Raw genomic sequence first — 12,310 nt, 5'->3', positions numbered from 1 at the left:
ATGAATGAGCCCTGCCCCCACCGGGCCTTGAACTCCACGAAGGCTCAAAGGCTCAGCCAGTCTTGCTCAGGCTCGTCTCCTCGGTGCCCCCCTCCCCGCATGCTGGGTGCCGAGTGAATGCTGTACTGGTCGGAGCAGGGGGTCAGCAAACATTCGTTAAGGGGCAAAGTTTAAATCTTTTAGGCTTTGAGGCCCACAGGATCTCTCTTCTGCTCTGCTGTTGTGGCGTGAAAGCAGCCATAGAGAATACATAAATGGATACTCTTGTGTTTTAATAAAACTTTATAAAAACAGGCAGAGGGCCAAAACTGGTTTGGCTCAGTGGATAGAGCGTTGGCCTGCAGACTGAAAGGTCCCAGGTTCGATTCCGGTCAAGGGCATGTTCCAGTAGGGGGTGCGCAGGAGGCAACTGGTCGATGTTTCTCTCTCATCGATGTTTCTAACTCTCTATCCCTCTCTCTTCCTCTCTGTAAAAAATCAATAAAATATATTTTAAAGGCGGAGGGCCTGGTTGGGACCACAGTCTGATGACTACTTGTGAGGATAAATGTGTCCTTAACAATAGACTCTTTTTTCCCATATGTTAGTCCTGCTATCTGCATGCCTGACACCCCCCCTTTCCTACCCCCCCTCCCCCCCCCCGGGCACCCACAGTGGAGGTACATGTTGTAGCTGTCACGCCAGCACTCACCCCTGGCTCAGGCTCTGGGCAGCCTGGAAATGGGGCCAGGGAAGGCGCTGCCTGGCCTCCCAGTGGGAGTGTGCATTCATGTGGGCAGGTGCATTCAGGCGCCGACCCAGCCTGGCTGAGGGGCACTCAGACCTCCACCCACTGATGAGTTTTGGGGGCTGAGCCAACCCCAAGGAATACTGGCTGCCAGCAGGGCTGGGGGGTTTGCAGAGCATGGCGCTGAGGGGGTGAGAGGGAGCGTTTAACAGCCTAGGTGTTCTTAGCAAAAGAATTTCTGGCAGAGAGATTGGTTATCGTAAAGTGAGGGGCTCTGATGGATGAGATTCGGGTCGGTGTGATCGGCTGCGAGTCCAAGACGGCTTTCCGCTTCAGCGGGGCCTCTAGCTCCCACCTCCATGGTGGGCTGGCCTGGGGCCGGACCCTGCAGGGCCCAGTCCCCTAAGCTGAGTGCTGGGCGTGCCAGCATCCCCCTGCCCAGCCCCGCCCAGCTCTCTGTGCCAGGATGTTGGCCCCTAACTATTATATAATAGAAGCGGACCTGGCTCTTCAGGCCCTGGGGCCAGACCCTCACAGCCAGCCCAGCCGCAGGCCTTATGTGTGCCCAGCGGCTTCTCTGTCGGAGGGATTCTCCAAGTTATTCTGGGACCACTGCCCTCTGCCCGACCACCTCCTTCCCCAGTCAGGGTGGGAATGGCTCATAGTTTCCTTCCTAGGGCAAATTCCCAATAAGGGTGCTCACTCTGCAGTTGCCCGTGGAAATCCTGAGGGCTTTTCAGCTGCCCCCCCCCCCCCCCTACACCCCCTGGCAGAAGGGGGCAGCTCCTTGCTCATCTATGGGCTCAGGGAAGGCCCGAGGAGCTGGGCTGGGGACTGGTGTGTTTGGTGATGGGTTAACTCAGTTGTCAGAGCCAAGCCCACGTGGGTCATCTTTACCCACTTAGTATGGCATGGGGATGGGAGAGCCTCTGACCGTAACCCGCAACAGCCCTCCTGACCTCACCTCGTTACTGAGCACCTAGGCCAGACGCTGCCTATCCCATGGCCATACGGAGGCCCAGAGCAGTGGTTCTCAAACTGGGGTGTCTCTGAGAACCCCTTGAGGAACCTGTTAGGCCTGCAGACTCCCTAGCCCCCAGCCAACCTCAGGGGCTCCAGAATCGGCATTGTTATTAGGTGTGTGTGATGCAGGGGATCCCAGGACCGGGCTGCCTGCGGGCTGATGGGTAAAGCGGTGTGATGTGATGATGAGTGTGGGGGGAGGTGGAAGGGGCCCTGAAAAACAGCCGGAAGAGGTAAATCTTGAAGAACAAAGCAGGGGATGGTCAAGGTAGCTTACCCAACCAAATGCTTCGTACCAGGCACGCTCTGAGCCTCGGATGGGAACGAAGTCATTGAATCCTCCAGCAACCCCATCGATCTCAGAAAGGACCAGACGGAAGCCCAGAGGGGTGGCAGCTTGCCCAAGGTTCTGTGTCTGGGCCGTGGTGAGCCGGGCCTCACCCTCTTACTCCGTCCCACTGCATTGGGGCCACGGCACCCGCTCCCGCAGAGGCTGTGCGGGCGGGGGCTGTGGAGGAGGGAAAAGCGTGATGCGGTGAGGCTGCCGAAAGGCTCAGATCCCAATGCGTGGGCAGCTTGGGGTTTGCTGGTGGCATCGATGGCCGTGATCTTGGTTAGGGCAGAAAACTTTGGGCCAGGTGACCGTTGCCATAATGCTGTGTTGAGAGGGCTGAGGCCGTGGCTGGGGCTCCCAGCGTGTTTCCTCGCCGTCTGAACACGACAGGGCCCGGGGAGCAGCCGGGGGGGGGAGAATTCTCCGTGACCAGAGCCCTGCCCAGCCCTTGGGGTCTGAGGGGGGAGGGGAAAGATGCTGGAGAGGGACTCCGCTCTCTTTAAGGAGACATCTAAGAGCTTTGAATGCTTCTTCCCTTTAATTCTCACAGCCCTCCCTGCAACCTGGGCGTGTCTATTCCTGCGTACAGGTGTGACGGCAGAGAGAAGGCTGATCGGCAGAGAGTGGGGCCTCGGGTCCCGCCACACAGCTGGGCCCCATGACCAGGCCCCCAGGGTACGGTGCCAGGCTGGGTGGGGAGGCGCCTGGGGGTCAGCTGGGCAGATTCCAGCCCAACCTGGGCTCAGGGTAGAGTGGCCTGGCGTCCGGGGACAAGTTACCTGTCAGGAGACGGCATTCCTCGTGGCGGCGCTCGGAGGAGTCAGCGACCTGGGGTCTGGGGACCGGCCTCCTGGTCGGGGTCCCCGATGCTGGGGATGGAGCTTCTGCTGCCCGAGCACCCAGGGGCAGCGGGGAGTGCGGCTCAGAGGAGGGACCTAGGTCAGGCGTGGATTCCGGAAGCCCTTTCCGCCTCTCAGAAGCAGCCCAGCCCGTCACAGCCCCTCCCCCGTCTTGGCCTCTCTGACCATCCCCTCTCCGTTCCCCAGTGTCTTCCAGCCCGCACTCCCGGCTCATTGGCTTGAACCTGGAAACACACGGAAGAAGGCTTTGCCCAGCATGGGCTGTTTTGGTGGAGGAGGGGGAGTGTCTGACTTTCCACTACAGCCCCCCGGGACGCTGGTGCCTTCTGCAGAGCGGAGCAGTTTGCAGCCTCCTGCCCCCACCGGGGACAGTGTTCATGACGCTCAGCTTTGCAGGAACAGTGCCTTGGGATGTGACAGAGCTGAGATGCTCTCACTTCCTCTTATGCTTTTCCTTTGAAACGGGAGAGACGGTCGTGGCCTCCTGGGCCCATTTTACAGACAGGGTGACTGAGGCCACGGCTGCTGGAGGGAAGCTGAGCCAGGGCCTGTCCCTCTGAGAATCTTGTGTCTTTAAGCTGTTGATTTTAAGAGGGTATAGGGAGGAGCGTCTGGCGTCTGGCTGGGGTCGGTCTTCGGGGCGCCTCCCAGGGTCCTCTCTCTGTCCTACCTGAGCCAGGCCTGGCCTCTGGGGACGTTCACGCGGGCTCTCCTCTGGCTGCGCGTCAGTGTCAGGCCCGGGACGTCACTGAGGAGGTGGGTCTCCGCCTGACACCCCTTCTCCCGGTCACACTGCGTTCTCGGGCTGCCCTTGTCCACTTGCGATTCCGCCGAGACTCCAGTCCGCGGCCGCCTGTGGGCGGAAGGCACTGGGTTCTGGCTTGTCTGGGTGTGCCCTGGGGGCAGTGAGGCCAGCCCCTGGCCGGACCAAGCATTGGGGAACATGGTGCCACCGTGGAGACCCGCGGCCCCCTACCCGGCAGCGCGTCCCCCTAAGCGGTGGGGAGGTGGGGGGCCGGGGTCAAGGGAAGGGCCCCCATCTTCACTCACCGGCCAGCCAGTCGACGGTGGACTCGCCTGGAGTAGCCACGGACAGCAAGAAAAATAAGGGACTTTCAGGGGCAGCTGTGTTTTCTGACTCAAGTCATAATGCCCCTAAAAATCCTTATTGCTCTTGCAGTGGGCATCGGGCAGTGGCTGGCAACCCCCCCCTCACCACGTGGCCCCTAGGGGAGGGAAAGGGCATCCAGGGGACCCATTGAGACCTGCTGGTTATTAAAACGCGTTCGTTGGGCCGATGCATTGCCTTGCATATGTTTTTACCATTTTCTTTTTCGGTGGAGGATTGGGCATCCAGCTATTCCCGCTGGATGAAGAGTCTCCTGGCTGTGTGTGGGTGAAGGTTCAGGAGGCCCAGCTGCACGTGCAGGGCACGAGGAAGGGCGGCCGTGGGGCCAGGTAGGACGAGGGCCACGGAGCTGGGCTGGCCGGCTGCCCACTTTCCTGAGAAGCTGGAACCGTTGAGGGGCCCTGGGCAGGCACTTGCACTGTGTTTTAACACAGAGGAGAGCCCCAGTCCACTCTCTGAGACCCGGTGAGCTGGCCAGTTTGCAAACTCGCTTGCAGTGGGTTCAAGGCTCCCTCCCCCTCCCCGCTAAGGTGACCCTGGAGCTTGCCGGGTATTTTCTATCCCCATTTCACTTCCTGAATCTCCTCCATTCTCAGTAGGTGCCCCCAACCCCACCTTTCCTCTCCCCACCCGACAGATAGTTTGGTTAAGCAGCCAGAATATCAACTTGTGACATGGGTCCCCCCCTCCGCCCACACCTCTTAACCCAGGAACACCAGTCCACAAGCATGTCACCAATCCGTCCTGACAGCTGTGGCTGGGTGGGTGTAGTCCCATGCACCCAAAAGTCCCTGGTTCGATTCCCGCTGAGGCCACATACCTAGGGTGCAGATTCAGTTCCTGGTCTGGATGCATGCCGGAAGCAGCTAATTGATGTTCCTCTGAAATCAATGAAAACATTTTGTTTTAAGCCACCAAATCCCACAGCAACAGAAGCTTCCTGTCTAGCTGCGGCTGAGCACTGGCCTGCCCGCGGATGGGCAGACGAGGCAGGGAACAGGCAGCAAGCCCCATCTCGTGTCCCGTTGACTGTCCAGGTCTGCAGGGAGATTCACCCCCCAGGTATTGCTCAGGTTCCCTCCCAGGTGCCGACTCGAAAGCTCTCATCACTCAAGAAGACCACATGTGGAACCTTGACGGCCATCATACTCATTCCCGGCCAGCCAGGCCCCTTGCTGCCCAGGCCCAGGTCGGTCGTCTGAGCCTGCCTCCACACCGGCTCTGCCAGACAGTCTCTAAGGGGCTGGAGTTGCACCGGATCTTCCTCTTTTTACTGCCCAGGGGGAGAGGCAGCGCTAAGGTAACTATCCAGGGGCTGAGGGAGCAGCGTGTATCCCTCCCTGGTAAGCGGCAGGTGGAGCTTTCGTGGAATGAGATTCTCGAAGATTACAATGGACACAGGGTAATACACCGCGTCCCATCCTCATCAGCTAAGCATCTGCTAACTTCAAATTAATTGTCCCTGTGGCCCCTTTGACCTGCCATCTCCCCCAAAACTCCTTGTTCCTGAGTGTGCTCCTCAGTCTTTACCCCAAAACGACACATCAATTTTTGAAAAGGCAATACATCAAAAATAAATACTGTTCTCCCCCTACCCACACACACACACCTCTCCCGTTACAAAAGAACTGCCTTGCATGGTAGAACATTTCAAAAATGCTGAAGGATGGAAAAGGCTCATAAATGCCCATAGCTGGGATAATGTCTGCTAATGAAGTACAGCGTTTTCCCCGTTAGCAGGACTGGGGCTTTTAAAACGGGCGAGGCTCGCCACCCATTTGAGCGATGGCTCTGTGCCCTTGGGAGCCAGAAAGTCTCCTTTCTCTTTGCCAATCAGGCTGGAGGACCATGGGCTGAAGCATGCCTCCAGCCAGGGAGCTCAGGGAGCTCAGAGGCCTGGTTGGAGGGCGTTGGAGCAGCGCTGGGTCTCTCCAGATGGATGACGGGGTTGGGGAAGATGCTAGAAATGTGGGCTGTTGCATTGCTTCTCCACCTTAGTCACCCAAGACTCACGGAGAGTCTTCACACACACACACACACACTCCACGGCCCAGGCCCCACCCCCCACCACTTGGCTCTGAATTGTCGGGGCAGCTGGAGTTGGTATCTGTGTCTGCTTTCCGGATGGTCCTCAGCTGATCCCGTGAAGCAGCCAGAGCACCATCCGCTCTCTGCCCACCATTCAGAGGCAGGAGAAGGCTCCTCCAGCTGTGCCCCCAGAGGCGGGTCAGGCGATGTGGCCATTTGCGGTGGGCAGACCTTCACTTCCTGTCTTTTCTCAGCTGCTCAGAGTCAGCCTTTGATCCTGGTTTCACAGAAGGAAGACTGAGGCCAAGGGGATCAGGAGACTTACCCGAGGACACACGGCCAGGATGTGGCAGAGGTGGGGGTGAGGTCTGCGGCTGCTGACTCCCGAGGTCAGTGCTGTCTCAGTAACTGTTATTTGTAATGAGCTTATGTGATTATAACAAGCATATCAGTGCTTGCTAACACATAGGTTACAGTGACGATGAAATACTGGGGAGGAGGGGGGTGCCTCACAGGGAGACTGGGGGGTTGTCCCGCAGTTTCCCCAGTGCTGCGTGCCCTGGCCAGCCTGGACCCACAGCCTGCCCCCCGCTGCACTGCCGAGGATCTGGGGAGGGCAGGGTTTAGCCCCATTTTCAGAGCATCCAAGGGGCACAAGGCCCCCAGTTCCCTGCTCGCTGCCCGGATAGAGGCGTCTCAGGAGCACAGCCTGCGTGGGGCTTGCTCCTCTGGGCCCTGCTCCAGGCTGGCGGCCCCTAAGGATCAGGACCCCTGCTGGGTGCCTGGATCTGCAGAAGGCTGTGCCTGCCCCTCCCTCTTCCTCCAGAGCCGGACTCCGAGGAGCTGAGGGTCAGCCGGGCGGGATGCCAGTGCAGGGAACTCACGGGCAGGCTCATTGTCGGCTCCAGGAAGCGGTCCGCTGTGCCCCGGGCAGGGCCGAGGCCTGGAGGGCCAGCCTGCCTCGGACACGGCGGGTGGAGACAGGAGGTGGGAGCCCCTTTCCCAGAGCCCAGCGGCTTCCTTTGGCAGCGAGGCCCGGGCGCGGGCCACACCTTCCCTCGCTGGGCCTTGGCGCGCTCCTTCCTCCGTCTGGCTCTTGCCCGGCTCCCCGCCCAGCTCTCTGCAGCAGAGTGCACACTCTTGGCAACAACACCCATGTAACCTGCTTCCCAGAAAGCCGGATGGCCGGGCAGGCCGCCTCCGCCAGCCCCGTGATGGAAAGCAGGGCGCTGGGCCCCACTCAGGCTTCTCCTTGGGGGGCTGGGTTGGGAGACAGTCCTGCACTGCCTCGGCCTTCCCAGGTCAGGAATAACCTCAGCTCAATACCACGAACTTGGAGCTCCTGGGATTAGGGCAGGGAAGGGGAGACAAGCCTTGGCCAGGAGTCTGGTCCAGGGCAGCCGCATGGCGGGGGCCCTGGGTAGAGCCCCGTCTCTGAGCCTGTTGCTTCATTGGGCACAATAGTGCCCGTAGGAAGGTGCCACACTGTAGGCTTCTTCAGACTAGAGAGAGGAAGTTGTCGCCCCTTTTCCCTCCCCTTCTAAGGAGAACTCTGGGCGGAGTCTGGCTTGGAGAAGGTGCCCACTGAAGCCCAGGGGCGCTGCTCCGGAAGTGAGGTGTGAGTGTCAGCGTGCTGGATGGTACCTTATCATCCTTGGTCTCTGAAGGGGTCCTCTTTGGCCAGCTTTCTCCTTGGCTGTCCTGCCTAGACCCTGTTAGGATGGGCAGTGGTTCTAAACTGAGAAGGTATAGTCCTCACCCCCTTTGCCCTGCATTCTGGCCCACAGAGGCATCCTTCACCTCCTCAATTTCATCCTGCAAGTCCAGTTCCAAAGCATTCCCTCTGGGCCTGGGCCAGAGTAGCTGCTACCGAGCTCCTCCCACCCCTCCACCCGCCCACCTCCTGGGGGTGCAGACAGCACAGGCGTGAAGGGCTTTCTGTTTGGCACCGCTGGTGGGGGAGAGATTAGCACTTGATTTCTGTTTTCACTCTTGTGTCTAACACGCAGAGCCCTGAGACGTCACAGAAAAGCAGCCTTGGACCTCGAATGAGTTCCAGACCTGTCCCTGACGACCTGGCCATGCAGAGGTGCCTGGAGGAATAGTGGATGCCATGCCCTGGGTATGTGGGGAGAGGTGCTGGCCAGCATCGACGGCCCTTCTGACAATGCCTGTCTTCTTCAGAGGATCTCCCCTCCCCCGCCGAGTACCCTTGGGGTTCAGATGAGGCCAGTCCTACCCTCCAGGCTTGAGAGGCAGGCATGTGTCCCAGGATGGATGCTGAGACTCCCCCTTGGGACTTTTGCAGCAATGCATGAGGAAAGAGGCACTCCGTTTTTGTGGGAGTTGCCAAGTGGACAGAAGTTGCCAAGCTTGGAACGGCTGGTGGCCATCCTGTGCTCTGCTTGAGGATACAGCCAACGAGGAGGAAAGAGAAGGCGAGTGTGCTCTATCCATACATCAGGAAGCCTCTGGATCAAGCCATGCCTGAAGCCAGCTGCACCCCTGGACTAACCTGATTACATGAGCCAATGCTGTTTTTCCCCCCAACACTATCTGGAGGTGGGTTGCTATCATAGAAAGGGTCCTAAGAAAGGCGATGCTTTTCTTTGATGTCATTTTTAGGAAGTCAACATTGAGGTATACTTTACATGCAATAGATTTCACCCATGTTAAGTGTCCCATTCATAAGTAGTGACACTCTTGTAACTATCAACCAGCATTCAAGTTCCCTCCTTCCCCTTCACTTACAGGTAAGGCCAGAGAACCACTGACCTACCTATATTCTAATGGTTCGCTTTTGCCTTTTCTAGAATTCCATATAAATGTCATGTAGGGTATTCTCTCTTGTGTCTGGCTTCTTTTAGTCAACAGGGTTTGGAGATGTATTCATGTTGTTGCACATGTCAGTAGTTCATTCCTTTTTGTTGCCAAGTAGTGTTCTGTTGGATGGATGTACCACAATTTGCTTATCCATTTATGGGATGGTGACCATTTGGACTACTTCCAGATTTTGGCTATTATGAATAAAACTGTTACAACAGTCACGTACAAGCCTTTTGTGTGGGTATGTGTTTTGATTTTTTATGTCTAGATACCAGTCTCATTTTATAGTTGAAGAAACCGGTTCAGAGAGGTAAAATGACGTGTCCAAGGTCACACAGCTGATGGGCCCCGTGGCTTGCGAAATGGCGCATGGTGTTTGGGTTCTTCTTTATAAAGGGCCTCCTGGAATCCCAGTGCCCAAGAGCGGTGGCTGCTAGGAAGGACTGTCAAGATGAGCTGTAGCCACGGTCCTCACCTTTTCATCCCCCTCCACCGAGGTTGTTTCCCGTATGGATACCATGGTTTGGAAGATTGCATCCACTAAACGGACTTCATTCATAAAGCCCCCATGTATTTCTTAAACTCGTAAAGACGAACTACGTGTCTGAGCTGACAGCACTGGAGCAAGCTCGGATGAAGTCATGGAGTTGAGATCCAGCCAAAACAGGAAGATCTTTTTTGTCTTTTTGGTTTTTTGTTTTGTTTTTAACTTGGGATCAACAAATCATGGACCCATTCCAGAAGTCCAGAGGATGTCAAGCTGATAACTCCCAATTTAGTCCAGCCTCTCACCTCACAGGTGCTTCAGCCAGCTCTTCTCTCTGCTCAGGTCAGCCCTTGGAGGCCAAGGAGCGTGTTTTCCTGATGCTCATGTAGTGACCTTACTGTGGGCCACATCCCTTGGGACTCAGTCTCCCCTGGTCCAACTGTGCCGAGCCCACCTGCAGGCCTTCCAGCCTTGTGAGCCCATACATCCTTTCCCTCATCCGAGGCAGCTTGCAATGGAGAGTCCAGGCTAACACAGCTTAGCCAGGACAGCACCCCCCAACCTCCCCAGGCAAGATCAAGACCACCAGCCCAGGTGATGGCCTAGGGCCATGGTTGGCAAACTGGGGCTCGCTAGCCACATGCGGCTCTTTAGCCCCTTGAGTGTGGCTCTTCCACAAAATACCACGGCCTGGGCGAGTCTATTTTGAAGAAGTGGTGTTAGAAGAAGTTTAAGTTTAAAAAATGTGGCTCTCAAAAGAAATTTCAATCGTGGCGCTGTTGATATTTGGCTCTGTTGACTCATGAGTTTGCCGATCACTGTCCTAGGGGTCAGACACTACTCGGTGCTTTGTATGCATTATCTCAGTCCTCTCAGCAACTCAGGCGACAGACTGAGTTATTCCTCTTTCACTAGGAGGCCAACGGGGGCACAGAGAAGTCACAGCACGAAGCTAGAAGGTGGGTGTATAGCACACATCCTATGTCCCTCTAAGATTCTCTCCGCTCCCCTGTCCATCACTCCCGTGTGCTCTGCTTCTGTCTGTGGCCGAAGGACTCCATGGGGTCCTCACAGACCCACACTTGAAGCTGAGCAGCTGCCTTCCCAGAGGCAGAGCCCTCCCAGGCCACATCCCAGGCGAAGGGGGCTGATTCCTGAGCAGCCACCAAAGGGACTGGAGGACTCCGCCCGGAGAGTGCAGGGAGTGGGTTCTCGGGATGACCTCTGAGCAGCAGGAGCCGAGGAGGGAGGAGGAATTCCTCCTCCCAGCCTGGAGCCCTCGGAGGCACAGTTTCCACGTGTGGTTTGCTGTAGAGCGGTAGCCGGATGGTTATACGTCATCTTGCCCTCCTTCCCATCCCTCTCTGCCTCCCCCCTCACTTGTTGCCCTGGAATGCCACCTCCACATTAAAAGCATCAGCACTGAATCCCTTGCTCCGGGCTCTGTTTTCTAGGGAACCCAAGCCGTCCGGCTGCTGGGTCTGCACCACCAGCTTCAGCGAACGTTGAACGAGAGAACAGATGCCGTGGCATGGGGCTTGGTGAGCGGCTAGGGGACAAGAAGGATGCCCCGTTCATCAGATTATTCCCGTGTCCCTCTCCCCCTTCACTCACTAGGTCGAGTCAGTGACCTTGTCTCTGGCCTCCTGCTGTAGTTCGGAGGCCGTGGCCTCCCCCCTGCCTGCTCTGTCTGGTACAAAGCAATCCAGGCTCCTTGATCCTCCACTGACTGGGCATGCAACGCTGGCAGGTTCTCTGCCTCCCTGAGCTGATCTCGGCATCTGTTCACGGGACCACAAGGGCCTCATCGCCTGGGCCCGTTGGGAGGCCTCATGGACACTCAGTGCTGTGCCTGAAGAATGGGAGTCGGGCCTTCCGAGGCCGCCTGATGACAGCCCTGCACTCTTTTGGAAACCACCTTCCTTTGTTCTCAGTCCCTGTCCTGCCTATCTCTGTCCCACCCCATTCCACACCTACCGCCCGACCCCGGCAATCAGCACATCCCAGGCCTGACTGCAAGGACTGGCTCAGGCCTGGGCATCAGACCCACGTTGAAAGGGTCCCTCTCACGGCGCCCCAAAGTTTCTGGAACAATAAGAGGCGCTGCTTCTTTGCTGAGATCATTAGCCTGGAGTTAGCATGCGGCCAATGGAGGAGGAAGCCAGTAGAGTGAGAAATCAGGAGAAAGCAGAGCCAGGAGAGGGAGCGGACCTGGAGGCCTGCTGATATCTTCGGAGCGCTTGGACCCAGTCCTGCCAGAAGCTAGTTAGCCCCTGGTATTCTTAGAAATGAATACTTAAACCAAAAAAATGTCCTTTTTAATTAGCTTAAGCTAGTTCGAGCCGAGGTTCTATTAAAACCGAAATGGTCTTGACTCATACGGTGGTTCCCTGTAAAAGGCTGCGGCGTTATCACAATTCCTATCACCGGTGTCGGCACATTAGCGGGAAGATGCCACCATGGGGACGCACCGTCCAGGTTCCCCCAGGGGCCACGGCCACTCTCACACGTGACACCCCGGCTCTCAGCTCCCCGAGGGCAGGGGGACTCATGTTTGCTGCTGCCACAGAGTAAGTGGCTCATGACATCTGCTGAATGGACAAATGAAGCAGGCCCATGGCCCACCGTCTCCTCCAACGTGCCCTGCCTTCTAGCCCCCGTGCCAGGACCACGTTTGCCCTCGCTGCTTGTCCTTGGCTGATACCTGAACCCACTGGGGCGTCTGCCAGGAGTCTGTCTTGGCAAACGGAGCTCTTATTTTCAATGTGCTCTCTGGGGCTTCCTTTCTCCCTGCACCCATTCATATAGTCTGTTTTAAAATCTTATTAAAAGCGTCCAGTGTAGATTCCTACCTTACACTAGTCACGAAAATTAATTGGAAATGGGTTAAGGACTT

At 57.2% G+C, this 12,310-nt stretch overlaps 1 long non-coding RNA gene across 2 annotated transcripts; it reads left to right on the top strand.

Annotated features, from left to right (window-relative positions):
• The first annotated feature begins 417 nt into the window (after nt 1-417).
• LOC118728077 lies at nt 418-9,151 on the top strand. Of its 2 annotated transcripts, XR_006742688.1 has the most exons (3): nt 421-5,373; nt 6,391-6,490; nt 8,111-9,151. It is a non-coding gene; the product is annotated as an uncharacterized LOC118728077 (long non-coding RNA). The 2 variants fall into 2 exon arrangements; XR_006742687.1 differs by having other exon boundaries at nt 418-6,490.
• Nucleotides 9,152-12,310: the final 3,159 nt, after the last annotated feature.

Source organism: Pipistrellus kuhlii, unplaced genomic scaffold (assembly GCF_014108245.1).
Source record: "Pipistrellus kuhlii isolate mPipKuh1 unplaced genomic scaffold, mPipKuh1.p scaffold_m20_p_28, whole genome shotgun sequence".
Classification (NCBI taxonomy): domain Eukaryota; kingdom Metazoa; phylum Chordata; class Mammalia; order Chiroptera; family Vespertilionidae; genus Pipistrellus; species Pipistrellus kuhlii.
Note: the sequence above shows the minus strand (reverse complement) of the source record. Positions and strands in the feature narration are given on the sequence as shown.